Below are 18,086 nucleotides of genomic sequence, written 5' to 3' on the forward strand. Positions count from 1 at the left end.
GTCTATCACATAATTGTGAAAAATATATTAAATACACGTTTAGAAGTGGAAAAATCCTTAGCTAACTGCACCTGGGGCAAAAAAGATATGTATAGGTGGCTTCTGAAAATACCTGACCGTGTTTCTCTTACTGACTTGGGGCGGATCGTTTATGTCATCAGCTATTTTCAATGTGTTGTTCACAATATTAATACAAATCGAAAATACTTTTTTTAAATGGTGTAACAGAAACACATGAGCCTTTTAGGCTTAGGTTGACAGTGCTAAGAGCTGCTTAAAAAATGGCACCAAAGCTCTTGCTTAATTTCATATCCATTTGACATTTTGTGGCAGTACGGTTTATTACTAAATTAAATGTATATTAATAATGTTATATTAATATATAATAGTCATGTGCATGTGGTTTCATAGCAGCTTGGTTCATCATCTAGTTTAGGGAAAGGGTGAGTGAACAAAGTGAAAAACCGGTGAGACTTGGTTCTGTGTTAGAAGTGCCCGGTGAGCAGGACGTTGTGCTCCTTAACGTAAGCAGTGAGGAGCCTTTTCACACCTCTGCTCATCACATCAGAAATAGCCCGCGAGTGTCCGGACCCCCGCTCTTGCCGGATGCCATTCTCATGTTATTCCTACGCGGCCATGGTGGCAGAGGACAACGCAACCCGGTTGACCCTCGCTCATCGAGGACTCAAGGGTAATGAGATTACAGGGCTAAAGTTTGATTCTCGGCCGGTGACGTCTTTCCTCCAGGGCTGTGGTCATGTGGCGTGATCAGAGAGGTTAGGCGCTGCAGATTAGTGCTCGGGTGATAGGGTTCACGGGACCTGGGATTTCAGCATTCAGTGGTCGAATTACACAGACCCCGGCAAGACCAGACTCAAACGCGCATACAGGCCAAGGGAGCATTTTTTTTCTTCTTGCTGTACTTGTGGACAACCCCACCACATTTTTGATTGTACCCTCAAGGCTAGTATGACTACACCGGAGTAAGGAAGCATTGCATTTATCATTTTAACTACGGTTTTAATTACAACGAGTAAACCAATGTGCCACATCAACAGACAGAACATTTATTAAGCTTGCAAAAAACTTTGAAGCCGTCTTCTTATATAATTTAAAATGTGATTTATTACTATTTGTTTCGTGCATCCAGGTCCAGTAACTTCGGACTTCACAAATCGTCATACGATACAAATTCCTGTGTTGTTAGCAGCGATGTGGCACATTCCAACAAGGTTTAGTTCATTTCTTGAGCCTGAAACCAAATGATAGTAACATATTAATAACGGAATTTGGGAGAAGTTAACCTGACAACAATCCACATCCATGTTCATTTCCCCATACTGCCCCAGGGAGCGGCCTACAAAATGGCTTCAGCAGTCATGTTAACAGTTCCTGATTGAAATAAGGTAATGGTGGAGGAGACAATCAACTAATGAAATATTTAAACTTTAGGCTGGTGATGTGTCCCATGAATATGATGTCATTTTCATGACAAATTTCATCATATCTAGTAAATGTAAAAAAAAGGTTACAGTTACATGCCACTGGCTAATTATTATTATTATTTTTTTAAGTAAAGTGATTGTGATATACAGCACATGGTGACACAACGAAATGTCTGCTTTTAACCCATCACCCTTGGTGAGCAGAGGGCTGCTACTACAGGCACCCGGGGAGCAGTGTGTGGGGACGGTGCTTTGCTCTGTGACCCCTCAGTGGCACCTTGGCGGCTCAGGATTCGAACCGGCAACCTTCTGATTACGGGGCTGCTACCGCTAGGCCACCAGCTGCCCCAAAAAGACAAGTTGCTGGTCCACAAGACCACTGCGCAATCAGATGGACAGAACCGGTGGGGGTCAAGGGGTCAAGTTATCCTTAAAGACTTGAGCTCTATCTGAGTAGTACTTATGATAAGGTTGTGTGATACTCATAAGTCATAATTGCGGACTTTGTAGGTTTTGGAAGAATTGTGCCTTAAGCCCTCTAAATTGCTATATATCGTTTCTAGATTTAATTAAGTGGTCTTTTACTTTTTTTTTTCATGAGCCCTGTCGCACCGTGGGTCCATGACCTCAAGAGAGAACTGTTCTTTCTGTTCCTTTCTTGGAAGTTAACCTCAGATGCAAATGCAAGGGACAATGTGTGGCACTCAGTGTGGCATTGGCACTTCACGACCCCTTGACCTTGTGCCGCTGGTCCCTAGTCAAGATAGGAGAAGTTCAAGAAAGGTTCAAGCAAACCCTTCTTTGACCAAACCTCTATCATCAGATTTTTTTTTTTTAACACACTTACTTTTGAACCCATAAATCATCTAGAAGCTGCTAGAATAAGTTTTATTTCATAAACGAGGAAACTAAATTTTAAGTTGTTTGACACTAAAGCGTGTTTTTATGTTAGCACATTAATAGACCCTGAAGTTATCTGGCGCCACCGGCTTTTGTGGCCCTGCTTGGACAATGAGCTTCTTATTTCCCCTAATCAAGATGCCAGACACAACATCACTTGCATATCAAAAAGCACTTTGCTGTGTAGCGCGAGGATTACGCCTTAGTTGATTTGGGATTTTACCTTTATTCTCCAGAGTTTGTGATCATCCACAGACTCAATTATGCTAAGTCTCAAAAAGGTGTCAATGCTTCATTGTGATATGTGCTGGAATGCACCTAAAACCTGTCTGAGAGCTTAATGTAGCACAGTGCTATTTTTACCTTGTATCTTGTAATCAGAAGGTTCTCCCAAGGTTTTTACATTGTGATTTTAGACATGGAACTAGATCTCAGTCAAGGAAGTTTGGTCACCAAAAGATGTAGCATCTTAAGAGGTAGAGGTCAAGCATACTGAATGAAAACAGTTACATGTCATGAACAGTTATTAACTGCAATTTTACTTCATCAGACTCTACACCAGATGCTCAGGCGCTGTATAGAAACATTTTCAGAAGAAACATTGAATATGGTCAACTGTGGGGTTCCAAACAAATATCGACGGTATAAATTATCAGGTGTTTTTCTGATCATAGGTTATATAAAAATATGAGGCAATTTAAGAGCCGTAATTATCTACATGGTTTAGCATAATGAATAATATGCTGAAGTTTCAGTGTAATGAACATTGAGAATATAATGTTGTTGTTTTTTTACATTTTTAAGTCACAAAACATATGACATATGACCAACATATTGACTCTTTAAATAAACTTTACAGTAAATTATTGATAACAAGCTTTTTTCAGCTTTGCCAGTCCTCCTGCACACAGCATGGAGGAACATTCGCTCTTTTCTTCCTTCAGGAACCTTCCTTCTTCCACAGTTTGATAACCCACAGTAAACTCTTTTTCATGGTAAGAGACAATTATGCCCCACCGTACCGGTTTAGTTACATCCAGTGATGATGACGGAGGATTTGCAGAGTGCATGGCCAAGGCTTCCTCCACACCATAATTTTCCATTCGATGACTCCAAGGGTGCGCTTAAACAGACCTCCCCACCTACCTTCCCCATGGCTCTCGCTCTTGCAGAGGCAGCAAGCGGCAGCGTCTTCTCACAGTGCACAGATGGCAGAGCCGGCCTTGCAGTGGCACTGCCTCGGGCGCTACTGTGCTTCTTCCAGCCAGACAACAAAGCCCTGGCTGCAGCGTCTGATGTCCCTCTGTGTGCTTCACTCTGCAACCCAATAAGAGGCACATTTAGAGCGCTGCTGGCAGAAGAATGTGCACGAGCAAGCTGTGTCGTAGCCTTTTGCTAAAGTAGCCCATTGATCAAATGATCTGTGCATAAACATGCAATTTCCGATGCTAGCAGAGATCTTATGTAGGCGGAGAGGCTCTATGAGGCTCTCCATCTTTACATACATTACAAAGCACTATAATTACAGACCTGATGTAGGATTTTAAAAACCACAGAGCTTTGAAGATTTTTGTATTTAGACATGTATTATGATTTCTGGTAAGCAATGAGAAGTAAGCTAACTGTACTGTAAATTGCATTATAAAATAAGTGTATTCACATGTAAAATGCTGATATTGTGCCGTTAAAACCCGTGTCTGGTGTTGTCCAGCACCAGGCTGAAATTCGGGGAATTTGCTGTGTGGCAGGGCACGTTCTCCCCCTGAAATAGGACAATGCCTCTTTGCATGTCCATACAAGATGATATATAGATGGATAGATAGATACTTTATTTTGCCAGTACATATAAATGTGTAATTTCTTCCTCCCCAAGAAAGTTCATATCCCACCTCATCGAAGATGCCACTGCTCTCTCTCTTCAGTCCTCAGTTGTCTTATTGTTGTGGCCAATTTATTTAGGGATCTGCTCTTTTGGTTTTTAGGGATCAACTGTGGTCCTTCATTGGCACTACTTACATCTAGTAAGCAAATTTACAAACCCAAACTGTAACATGTCTCCAGAAATGTGCAAAACCCCTGGAGAACAGTGCCAAAATAGGGCGCATTGTTAGTTTGTCTGGGAAACGAGACCAATTTCCAGTTTCAAATGTTAATCCATGTCCATTGACTTACCTGGCTAAAGCAGCTTTCTGTTTGCCGAAGCTCTGGGCCATTCGGGGTTTAACTCACAGTAGCTTCTCTCCCAGCCAAATCTGACCAGATGCTGTTTAGAGCATATTTATGTTCAGAAAAGATGGTCCCAATGTGATCCACATCCCAACAGCAACACCTACCAGCGGGATGGCTCTGATGTCTCAAGTGAAGCCGAGGGTATCCAGAGTTACCTCTGACGGGCCACATTAATTCAGCAACGCTTAATTTTTACTGCTGGGGTTTGGTTGGCTCTGTGAACATGACAAAAATCTTTCTTTGAAAAAAGCAGATCTATCAAATGACATTACATGGACATTTAGTGAATGGAGGCCGAGTGGTAATGTGGTCTAAGAAAAATTATAGCATAGCTTTTTCAGTTTGGTTAGCAATCATCATGAATCCAATACTCGCTCAGTCCATCTCGTTTTCTTAGGGCAGCCCAAACAGTGGGTTATCCAGCACGCCACCTAATCCAAGAAAAAAGCACATTTATTCCAGAAGACTGATATGTTAGCTATTTATATTAGCAGACACGTAACATTTGACCAATGGCGACTAAGGACTGCTGTGTTTTCCTGTACTCGCAGGATGTAGTTTTCTCAAAGGAGGTCTTAACCACTAATTTCACTCATCTAATTCTAGCAACCAGTTAGTTATCTTTCACCCTGCAGACCAAAATGCACAAATCTTTCAATAACAAGTGCAAATCAGACTTTGAAAATTGTACATGCTACACCGTAAGATATTTTAAAGGAGCCTACCTGTCATTTGCCCTTTTGGCTTAAAATGTATTTCGCATAACATTGTATGATGTGTACAGTAAAGAAAATATGTAAGATAAAGAGGTCTCATCACACTACAGAGCAAACGTGTCCCATTCTTTCTAAATGCTGTGCCTACGATGATAATTGTTGTCATCATATATAGAAATATAGTATCCCAAAATGGGCCTGGCCACACCCCTTTGGGCTGGAACCACCCAATGAACTTTTGACCCTTTTTACCTATTTTTGCATGATTATAAAACTGCCACCTGTCTTTGCTTGCTCTTTTGTCTATATTGCGTACTGCTGGCAGCATTCCCCAGTGATTGATCATTATAATCATATTAATAATAATAATAAGTTGAGTTCATGTAATGGCTTACATTTTGGCAATGATGTCATCGCTAAGAACAATATACTCATTAAATATATTATAATAACGTAATAGAATTATCAAACGTACAAGTGTTTTTTTTTCTTTTACACTAGCAGGCCTGACAGAATGTTTCAGGTGAAATCCCCCCCACACACACACACTCTCTGTGTGTATGAATAATTCAAGGAGCAATGCCAGTGAGTCTGTGACCCCTTCTGAGGACAAGTTTGCAAAGATGAGCCAGAAATGCACCAGCCCTTGTCTTTTGTTTTTCCATAAACTGGATGTGCCATAACAAGGTACTTGCTCAACCTCACAATCAACTATTTACTCATGCTGAGAGACACAAAGGAGGAGATTCAGTGTTCGGAGCCCTACTTGTCCTTCACTGCAAGTATTGTCAATCTTGCCGTGCAAACTGCTGCACGTTTTCCCTTAGATAAACTCGGCGCGAAAGCCTGGTATTATTTAAAGCTTTGCCGAGGCTTATGCACGGCCAGGGCGCTGCTGTTTTAGCCATCAGCGCAGGAGAGTAACGCGGAGATGAAACCGATTCATAAAAGCAAGCCTAAAATAAGCACTCTAATGGCCAGTCACTGCCAAGCTCTGCTCAGGCTGGAGTCAGAGTTTCCCCTCTTCACTTAGCCATATGTGAGTAGCGGTGCATGTGTGTTTGTGCTGCGTGGGGGTGAAGGAACCTCAAATGTCTTTCTAAAGACCCGGGAAGCCACAGAGAACGCTTTGGATAAACTTGAGGGAAAAACAAAAATTTGCATGGAAATGTCCATGTTTATTGCTGATCTTTTTACATGCATTGGGTTTGATCGGCACCGAAAATGCACGTTTCGTACATCTGGACGAAGACGGGAATGTACACATTATGATTAATTTGCCATTTTGTTGAACCCAGGGGGACCCATGTGATTAAAAGCAAACTCAATCAGTGAGGTCACCTGCTAACGTGGTCGGGCTCATAAACGTTTCCCAATGAGGATTTGCTGTGTGGAGAAATGCCAGAAACTGGGAAAGCCTGATTTTGACAGGCGCTCTTTTTTTTTTGGAAGGGAAGGAAATATATCATTTGCGGCCGGTCTCCTATGAAATTTAGTTGCATCAGTATTTTACTGAGTTTCGTGGAAGGGACCCCATAGCCGTAGGAGCCGCGTGATGGATTCCCACTGGAAGATATTTTCCAGGTTTGTCATGCGGACAAATTGTCAGCGGCCACCGAAACCTATAGTATGTGTAAGTCATCATAATTTACGAACATCATTTTCAAGTTAAAGCTACAGATGCCCTGGATCTAAGTTAACTCAGTTTACTAAAAATAATGAATAATAATAAATAATTAAAATGTAATAAAAATAATACTTTGCACATGGGGAGAGTTTGTGAATCTAATCAATTCAAACAAGAAAAAACTGCTTGCTAGTTATGTGTATCTTGGCACTAACTACCCTGCACAACCATTTTTGTAATTGAGGTTATTGTTAACCACAGATGAACATTATTGAACTTTATTGATGATTTTGGAAAAGGTTTAAAAACGGTAAGTGCCCAAGGTGTAGTGCAAGTGCCCAGGTGTAGTGCAAGGTCCCGTGCTCCGTCCCTTGTCCGTCTCCCTCAATTTTCTTTGCTTGTAAGCTCCCTTTTTTCATGTAGACACCTGGTTTAGAACGGCGTCTGGTGCCAAACCCAACATGCCAGTAGATTATCAGTGCTTCAGCTGGGGAATTCTTATCCTGAACTAGTTCTGAACTACGTCTTCATGCCACTGTCACCTGTTTTGTGACTCTGCTTGTAATATCGATCACCTGCCTGTCCTGATTGGCCCTTGCAATGCCCTGCAACATCAAGAACTTGTCTAAGATCACTTGTCTAACATCACCAGGGGCAGTGGTGGCCTAGCGGGTAAGGAGGTGACCCCATAATCAGAAGTTTGCCTGTTCAAATCCCGAACTGAACAAGGTGCCACTGAACAAATTTCCGTCCCTGCCCACTGCTCACTAAGGGTGACGGGATAGAGGCAAAGGACACATTTCGTTGTGCGTCCTGTGTCCTCTGTCCCCCCATTGTGACACCCCACACACTATGAAAAATATTTACATTTACATTTAAGGCATTTTGCAGACACTCTTATCCAGAGAGACTTACAAGTTACCATCGATGAAGAGATCAATTCTGGTTCACTAGGACCCCCAACTATGAATACTATGAATCTTTTTAAGAGGAAAATCCCATACATAATTTTTATATGGAATCAGTTAATTAAAACTAAGAAAAAGAGCAGTTCTTGATTCATTAGAGAGTTAATTATCTGAGATATTTCAGTTACTCATCTCACACATGGCGCAGAGTGTATATCCGCCTTAAGGCTGTGGAAGAGTAGAATATGGCTGGCTGCTGCCTCACTGTGATCCTGTCGGAGTCTAAACCTTGCCATTGTTCCCTTTGCAATTGAACGAGAAATGCTTTTTGACCCCTGAATAAGTGTATGGAACCAGTGCAGCAGCCCCCATTGCACCCTACCTCTCTCCCACCCTCGCTCATGTGCCTCTGCAATCCAATACTGCAGGCCCCCGTTGTCAGGAAGCGCTAATGCACTAATTAATGATATGCATGTGCGTGGTGCCAAAAACGGCCCACTCATTCGCCCCAGCAGCTGGGAGCCTCACCATGGCTTCTGTGCTGATTAGAAGTGAGGGAAGCTGGGAAATGAATAAGAAGCGGTGCAGGATGTGCACACACCAAAAAAAAAAAAAAAAAGAGCCTCAGAGATCCCAATCTCAGGAATGAAACTTAATAAGCGTTAGAGTGTTTAAAAGATGTCAGTTTACCGTTTCGGGCCATTCTGGACTATAGTGGGCCCGAGAGGGTTAGTATGAAAAACCAGGACCATATTAAACATAATTAACCATGTCAACATGTAGTTACGCTGGAATTGCATTGGCTGCGTATGACATTTACATCTGTGTCTGAGATCTCTGCTGTATTACTCAAGATGATTTTTTTTCCCCTTTCCTGTGGCTCACTCGAAATTGAATCTCTCCGGTGGGAATCTCCTTCGCTTGTTCTCCAGCTCTTTGATTGATTCTTGTGGCCTGAACATTTGGACTAGTGCAAAAGTATCATTTAAGATAGAATTTAATTTTTAAAAAAGCATTCCAAATCACAATTGCTGAACTGTTCCCTTTTTTGCACGAAAGTGACGTAATTTCAGATGTAAACGTTTAGCGTGTATCACGAAACAGACTTTCTGCTTTGTGAAGGGGGCAGCAATTAAGATGGCGGAGGGCGCCGCTGAGGACACTCCATGTGTTCGGCATCCTTTGTGCGGCTCGGTTAATTGTTATGGAGCAGAGCCCTCTTGTGGGCTTCCCGTCCCCTTACTTGACCTTCAGACAAATATGAGCCACAGCTTGTAATACATATGCTAATCCTCATCTAAACACACTCAGCAAAGTGGTCTGAGGGAAGTGGAAGTTGCTGATGAAATTGTGACTATGATTAAAAACTGCTTAATTGTGTGTAGGTACAGACTTTCCACAAGTTTAACGTCCTCTTTTCTTTCCACATTCCCATTCCTTCTTTCTTGCATATTTGATTACAAGATATAAGCCATTCTGATGTTAGTTGTTTTTATGTACGGGTAGTATTACATGTATTTCATTGTTTCTTATGGATGATGAAATACAAGATGTCATACAAAGGTGGTAGTAGCCTATTGGGTGAGACACTATGAACCATTGTGTCTTGAGCAGGACACTTCAGACACAGAGGAAGAGCACAGAGCAAGACACAGAGCAACTTAACTTGTCTCCAGGGGGACTGTCCCTGTAACTACTGATTGTAATTCGCTCTGGATAAGGGCGTCTGACAAACGCTGTAGATGTAAACTTCCTTGTGTGTGGGAGATTGTAGGTTTTGTGCTTATGTGTCTATTTCTGTATGTGTGATCAGCTGAAAAGAACATTGCAAACTTGGTGTCTTAAGACCTGCAGAAGAGAACTTGAGTCAGTTGCCGCCATTTCGCAACCTCTGACTCCATCTACTGGACAAAAACGAGAACCGCTTGTTAGGCCTGGTCCGATCTCCACAGTTCTTCAGGCCTTGGCCACAAAGTGGTCATGTACAACAAACAAATCAGTAAATATCACAGATGTTTAAACAATCCAGAGATTCACATACCAGTATTAATTCCATATTGATTTTATGTATATCTCATTTCTGCCGCCTATCCATGGCAAAACATCTTGAATATTCGTACATTTAGATATACACAAACTGTAATAATAATTATAATTTCATTTACATTTACAGCATTTATCAGACGCCCTTATCCAGAGCGACTTACAATCAGTATTTACAGGGACAGTCTCCCTGGAGCAACTAAGGGTTAAGTGTCTTGCTCAGGGACGCAATGGTAGTAAGTGGGATTCGAACCCGGGTCTTCTGGTTCATAGGCGGGTGTGTTACCCACTAGGCTACTACCACCCTGTAGGAGCCTAGTTAAAACACTGGCCTATTGACCACATGACCGCACTTGGAACCCTACGTTGAGCCAGGTGTGGCCTAGCGGGTAAGGAAGCGTACCCGTACCTGGAAGGTTGCCGAGCTGCCAAGGTGCCACTGAGGTGCCACTGAGCAAAGCACCGTCCCCACACACTGCTCCCCGGGCACCTGTCATGGCTGTCGACAGCAGAGGACACATTTCGTTGTGCTTGGATAAGTGTCATCTAAGTTAATCAGCGTCAGTTCAGTGTCTGAACAGAGTCACCATGAAATTTACTGCCCCAACGATGGACAGCGGAAACATCTGCAATGGTTCTTCTGAATCCATTTTTTCACAGCACCGCGGCCGCAAAATCCAGTAAGCAAAACTGATGCATTCCCTGCCTTGACGGGAAAATGCTCAGCGGGGACTGCGATTATGACCTCCGCAAAACCGCTGGTCAATGGAAATGTTTTAATCCCTCTCTGGCCCGACCACTCCCAAGTGTAACATTGGCTTTCGACAGTGGTGAAAAAAAACACAAAAAGTGGCCGAATTGACCAAAAACAAATAAATCCCAACAGAACAGAATGTGGCGTGTCTGAAAGTCCTACTCCGTGCCATTTCTAAAAATGCATGTCTGTTAGAGGAACAAATCGCCGGGTTCTTGCAGCAGAACTACACAGTAAAAAAAGTGAGTGTCAATTTTACACTTAAAGAGTTGCTTTCAACTCTGTTCCCACTCAATATTACAGTAAAATTTACTCTATGGATAGTGTAGACTTTGCAGAATTCATTCTGCTCCATTTAGTGTCAAAATTAACAATAAAATGTGTAAAGATATTTAAAACTCAGGTTATTCACACTATTAGAGTAATATGATTACACATTAGAGATATTTTATAAGAACACTTTAATGTGTAATGATATATCACTTTCATTTCTCTGTAGTGTTATTTATTTATTTATTTTACATATTTATCATATGATTCTATATTACTAAATTCCTCTGATCAAACCGATATTATTCACCATGTAGCTCATTACAATATCAATGCTTCCAACATGTCCTTACTTGGTGTCAGTGAAATTATATTACACTTGTGGTGTTCATTGTCGGAAGGATGGGTCAGGTGACTGGGTTGGGGTAAGTCCTCTTTTTTTCTAACTGCAAAGGTGTTTACAAGATGCAAGCAGCCTGGCTACCGTTCACATAAGTAGCCCCTCAATATACCCCATCTTCTGCGTAAAGGTGGGTGCAAGCCGGTTAACGCCCCTACTGAACTGGGCGTGCAACGCATGCTGGTGCTAATCCACACTGTGCAGAGTTCTGCAGAACTTTGCACTGACTTTTGACTCTGCTGTTAGAGTTGGTTTACTCCACATAGCGTTGTAAATACTCTATCTAGGTTTAAAATAGGTTAAATAGGCTCAATTTTTCACTCCGTAGTCCTGAGAATCTGCCACGCATGCTTTTTTTAATGGCTTCATTTAATTTGCAACCAAAGAACCCACGGATCCAGACCTGTTACTCATTAGGCCCTCAAAGATTGAGTGGTCACTAGCCGAGTCCCAAGCAAGGCATGATGGTTAATATTACAGCACCAGTGTGGCCTCTGCTTGATGGTTTTAAACGTCAGAGTAGCAACACTGGACTACAAAGGGAGATCCACCAACTGCTTCAAGTCCACCGCAGTAAAGTAAAACCAAATGAATCCGCTCCAGACTGAAAAATAGTAGTTTATTGTCCGGTTATGGCATGACTGAAAATGTCATTGTCATCCTGGTCGAAGCTGAGGTCATGTTTCCAGACTCGCCTTGAAGACGATTCCCTCCCCACCGCAAGCTGTTGTCACTTGGGGTGACAGCAGATGAGAGAGCTCTGGAAAAAAATGGCGGCAGGGTTGAGGGGAGGTGAAACCAAACAGAAGAGACGGGGAGGGGGCGGGGCCTTCCTCAGGCAACCGCGGCAGAATAGAGATGCAGCCCAACCGTGCACTCGGCCCTCAAACTCCGAAGGCCCGGCTCCCCTGGAATTGGCTGCCCTCCCGCTGTGCTCCTCTTCTGTCTTCTACCTCTCGAGCCCCCGATCCGTGATCTGCGTGGCCGAGGGAGGCTGGGCGGCACACAGACAAACCGCCGGCACCTGAACTCGCGCCGGTCCGAAATTACAGCAGAGAACAGGCAGACAGTGGCCATTACTGGTGTCCGACGGTGGCGCGTCGCAGGTATTAATGTCACTTGTGTATTTTCGGGCTCCTGTACCAAGTTGCGGTGGCTGGGCGGTGGAACCGAGGCTGCTCGCCACAATTGTTACTCTGCAGAGGGCCAAGCGGAGGAGCTGCCGAGCCTCGCAAGGTCAAGCCGACAGGAGGCACGGCCCGAAACGTTAGACGCCTATTTGACAGCCCCATCCCGAGTCGGCGGTTTCGGCGAGGATGCGAGGCGAGTCCTTTGTGTGGGGGTGACCCAGTTCAGGGACTCTCTTGCAGACAAAACAAAGAGGACCTGTTTTTTTTTTTTTTTGACAAGCCGCTCCCTGCCAAACCTGGGGCGGGCTCGATGCCTGGAGGACGCGGACCTGTCGCGGCGTCGAAAGCGTTCCGTTCCAGCCCATGCACGGGTCACGAGAAAGGAAAAAGAAATCCTAGGTCTTCACACACGTCTGATGTTTTGATTGAATATGAAAGGAACTCGCAGCGGCGCCAGATGCTAGAACCGGCAATCTTTCGCGTCGTGTTACAGGACCATTGTGGAGCCGGGCGCCCCGGCTCAGCCAAGGCAAATGTTAAGGGTAAATTGTGCGGATTAATAAGGGAAAGGGGAGAGATACTGGGGTAAGAGATACTTCCTTTTGGATGTCCGAAGGAAATTGCAGACATGTGTGGTGGAAATTCTCAGCCTTCCGCTCCCGTCCGATCTGTCTGTTCGTTTGGACGGGCACGGCGCAATCATGAACCGGCTTCTTTTTTTTTTTTACACTAAACAATGTGGTGTGTTGATAGCTAAGTCTATAACATTACAAATGGAGTCGCAATCTTTTGTATTACAGTATTATATATGCTTTTTTTTTTTAATCCTCTCTTATGAATAACAAAAGGGAGGCTCTTGAAAGTGCTTGAGCGCACTGGGAGCGGAAGTGTGGCCTGTTTGAACTGGGCTACAAGCAAACACTTACTCTGTGTGTGCCATTGTGCAGGAGAGAGATGTTTGTGAGTGTGTGTGTGTTCGTGCTGAAGCATACCTGCCGTCACCTACAAACACAGGACCACTCCTTCAATAAATGAACCCTGTTGGGCTTTGCCTCAAATGCAAACTCAGAGTGAAAGGGCCTCAATATGTTTGATGTTTCTGTGTGGAGTTCCGAAGAATTGAAATCACTCTTCTTCAAAAGCAAAAAGACCACAACAGATCCATCTGATTTAACTTGTCAGGCGCAACCAATACATAAAGAATCTACTTTCAGTGAGAATTTAGGCCTTCCCCATCCCCATCTATCACATGTTGATTACACCACAATGTCCACCAGAACGTTCCATATAATTAATTTGTGGTAACATTGGTCATTATTGGTCATTAAAGATTATTATGAATATAAGTGGTCAACAAGGTCAAATTAATTTTTTTCCCTTGACTACAACTATCAGAAATTTGAGCTCTGACCCAACACACACAAATCAACCCGAATTTTAATGAGCATTTTTCATTATATTTCATATTTCCACAAATCTAGTTGTGAAAGAAAGGTTCAGTAGGCGTGAGATGCAATTATATTGCACTCTGAAGAAGACACTGTGCCCCCACCATGACCAGATGACGACAAATGTCAAATTACAGGTTGTTAAATGGTGTTTAAATGACTTATTTAAGATGCAGAACACTATACTCTTCCACAACGTACCATAAAACAGTGGCAGGACAAAGTTCAACTTTCTGAAGAGCTGTTTTTTGGTTTTGTTTTGAGGGCAGAAACCATACTGTACTGATGTCCTGTTTGAATGTCTGATTTTCTTTTTTTGGCAGGTTTGTTGTTGAGTCTATTGGTACGATACATGTAATTGAGAATTTTCCTTTCTTTTTTTTGCCTAAGGAGGGGCCAAGGCATTAGCAGTGGTCATTACACAGAATATTTTCCCTCGGCCGTGCGAATGCTCAGGAGGTAGCTGGGTTTGCATGCGGCGTGTCTGTCAATAGAGTCGGAAACCCGGTACCTCTGTAACCTGAAATCCAATCCACTGCTACAACACAGACGTGAGAGGTCTTATCGCTTGCCCTCCAAGGAAACTTCATCGCCCCATCGTTCCGTCTTCCAACATGTGTCACATGTAGAGGAGATCTCAGATGTTGCTCCAGTGCGGTGAAGGACTTCACCAACACTGCACATAATAGTTATGTGGCTATTGCACGGTAACTTTGGGATCAGTAAGTAAAAACCCTAAAATAAGAAGAAACAAGATTTTTCAAAACCCAAAAGTACTGTTGGATAGTTTCAATCAATGTATTTGAGCGTGCTTGGCCTCAGGTCAGCAGGCCTGTCAAAAAGGGGTAAATCGATATGGACGTCATAGGGCCTGTCTCTGAGATCGCCTGATCATTAAAAAAACTTGACGGGTTGGCAAAGTGGCCCACAGTCAAATGTGCAACATTACAAATTAGCATTCAACGGTTTTAACATGAGCAAAACGCTACTCACTTTGACACTTAATGCAGCCATTCGGCATGGTGTTCTAATTTGATGAGAACCTCAGAAAACCTGCTTTCTATTGAAGAGACACAGCGGAGCATTTTTGACTAATCTGCCAGAGGAGAAGAACCATGCTGCGGACCCTGGCTGCCATGAGTCTCAGTTCTGCAAGCTATTATGGTTCTGCATAATAGTTCTACAGGCTATTATGTGGATAGTAGTAACATAGTGGGTAAGTCATTTGCCTATGAACTCGTAAGACACATAACCCTAATTTGCTACTGATTGCAAGTTGATCTGGATAAGGGCATTTAAAAAATTCCATAAATGTAAATTATCAGAAGTGCATGATGGGACATTCATTGTGTTGACTCCCCATGCACAGCTGTGTTGGAGCCAGCAGCAAAGGCCAAAAAAACAGAATATATATATGTATTCTATTAGTAGAATATATATATATATATATATATGTATTCTATTTTTGCAACACAAACCTACGTTATTCCCACATTTTGAAATGAGAGCTGTCAATCATTTAAAGTGAAAAAGAAGTGATTGTCATTGTGAAACACAGCTTCACAGCACAACGAAATGTGTCCTCTGCTTTCAACCGTCACCCTTGGTGAGCAGTGGGCAGCCATGACAAACGCCCAGGGAGCAGTGCGTGGGGACGGTGCTCAGTGGCACCTCAGTGGCACTTTGGCGGCTCGGGATTCGAACCGGCGACCTTCTGATTATGGGACCGCTTCCTTAACCACTAGGCCACATCATACAAGATCGTGTTCTGGGTGATAGAAATAATTACACACCAAGGAACAAGGCAGTTAGTTTATCATCTTCAACATACAAGAAAATATCTAGAATTCCTTTTTAGTTTTAGTTTTTTTCGTCATGGATCCGTGTTCTGGACCGGAGTTTTGTGTTTGTCCAGCATTGAGCTGATTGTTTCAATATTCATGTTCATGTGTATAAATGTATTCTGTTGTCTCATGTCCATGCCTGGTCATTGATGTCTTTTCCCACCGTGCTGTCTCTGTGTTTGACTTCAGTAAATGCCTTGTTTTGTTAGTCGTGCGTTTGCGTCCTCTTTTTCCCTACCCCGCATCGATTCCTGACAGTTTTATATGTTTATGTAAATCCTGAGAGCGCCTTTCACCTTACAATAGTGAACAAGTCACATGCTTAGACCATAATGCTGTGCTTAGCAACAGTTTGAAAATAGTGTCCCTTGTGTGGATAAGTCTCCTTCTTGGAAGTGTGCATTTTTAGATTGTGAGCACAGAATTAGTTCAAAATTTGTTCAAAACCTTCCTTAAGTATCCAAATTTCAATTGCATTCAATTAATAAGAAATAGGTACTTTCAGATAAAGGGGAAAAGTTTATAGAGAGGGGAAAAGGTGCAATATTATGATGTGCTCATGAGTTCCAACTTTACCCTCATGAGATTATTATGGCATTTTTGTGACGCCATAGGCCTGTTTTAACGGGTATCATCTTTTTGTCCAGTAAAAATGAAGGCTTACGTCTCAGTAAAGGCAAGCAAGTGCTAGTGTTCCTAATGACTGGTGTACAGGGCCACAGCGGGAACAGAGGTACCGATAGCCAGGGGCCATGTGTAGATGTGGCAGGCCCAGACGCCGCTCCATGGTTTGGCATGCTGGTTAAATCCATTTCCCTGGACTGGGTGTGCGGCTGATTCCAGCTGAAATGGCTCCCACACAAACACAAGGATGCCCAGTGGATTCTCTTATTTAGCAGTCGGTCAAAAGCACTTTATAATATAAAGACCGTAGGACTTACCTCCAGCAAAGCCTCTTTTGTTTCTCCACCGAGTCAGTGAAGAAAGCAGATGAAAAGAGATCTCTATTAGGGGAAGATTAGGGTGGTAGTAGCCTAGTGGGCAACACACTTGCCTATGAACCAGAAGACCCAGGTTCAAATCCCACTTACTACCATTGTGTCCCTGAGCAAGACACTTAACCCTAAATTGCTCCAGTGGGGGACTGTTCCTGGACACAATGGCAGTAAGTGGGGTTCGAATCTGGGACTTTGTGATTTTCAGGCTTATAGATCAGATTCAACTTTATTGTCATTACACATGTACAAGTACACGGCAACGAAATGTAGTATTATAGGCGAGTGGGAGTGGGGCAAGTTAGAGAGGTTTCACTGCACAAAAATCATATTTACACATGACATACACATGAATAGTCAACAGTCAAAAGGGTGTGATGTAGAAATGATCCATTATTAATCTGTTGCTAAATATTTTATTTGTTTCAGCCCCAAATCACCAACAAAAAATGTTTTTTATTGAAAAGTGAAAAAACAAATATCTACTGATGCAAACCAAATAGTATCTTACTGTCCGTTTCCATGCAGGTTTTATTTAATTATTGAGAGCAACGACAACATGCTGGAAATGGGCACTTGGTTTAAAAAGTGTCTTAATATAGCCAGTTGTTTGTTAAATCGGTGGTCCATCCCATGTATTGTCATACGATTCAAATAACATTAATTAAATTTCCATCCTGAAGCACAGATGCAACATGAGACAATCCAATTCTATCATTCATTTTTTTTAATAGTTTTCCCAGTTCATAAACATGGACTTACTTTTATTTACCATGACAATTTTGCATTCCTTATAATACCAATGAGCTTCACCTTCATGGACTTTCCTTATCTGGATAAGGGCATCTAAAAAATTACATAAATGTAAATGTAAATTATCAGAGGTGCATGATGGGACATTCATTGTGTTGACTCCACATGCACAGCTGTGTTGGAGCCAGCAGCGAAGGCCTAAAAAAACAGAATATATATATGTATTCTATAAGCAGAAAATGTCGCTTTTTCACTTTTTTTTAAAAAAGTGTCTTAATATAGCCAGATGTTTTATAATTTGGTGGTCCATCCCATGTATTAAGGCTTGTCGTACGATTCAAATAACATTACATTTCATTTCCATCCTGAAGCACAAATGCAACATGAGACAATGCAATTCTATCATTAATTTTTTTTTTATAGTTGTCCCAGTTCATGAACATGAATTTACTTTTATTTACCATGACAATTTTGCATACCTTATAAAACCAAAGAGCTTCACCTTCATGGACTTTCCTTTACCGGGGCATGAATCACTGTCTGCACTGCTGTGGTCACGTCAACCTATTTTTTCTTCGTTTCAATGCATTTTTGGTTGATGCACATTTGTAACCCCTACAGGTT

The 18,086-nt window shown here is 42.4% G+C and overlaps 1 long non-coding RNA gene across 1 annotated transcript; it reads right to left on the minus strand.

Annotated features, from left to right (window-relative positions):
* Nucleotides 1-1,051: 1,051 nt before the first annotated feature.
* On the minus strand, nt 1,052-3,690 carry LOC114767403 (uncharacterized). The gene is made up of 2 exons (XR_003742931.1): nt 2,031-3,690; nt 1,052-1,252 (listed from the first exon to the last, which is right to left on the minus strand). It is a non-coding gene; the product is annotated as an uncharacterized LOC114767403 (long non-coding RNA).
* Between the last annotated feature and the right edge of the window lie 14,396 nt (nt 3,691-18,086).

This window comes from Denticeps clupeoides, chromosome 17, assembly GCF_900700375.1.
Source record: "Denticeps clupeoides chromosome 17, fDenClu1.1, whole genome shotgun sequence".
Lineage (NCBI taxonomy): Eukaryota > Metazoa > Chordata > Actinopteri > Clupeiformes > Denticipitidae > Denticeps > Denticeps clupeoides.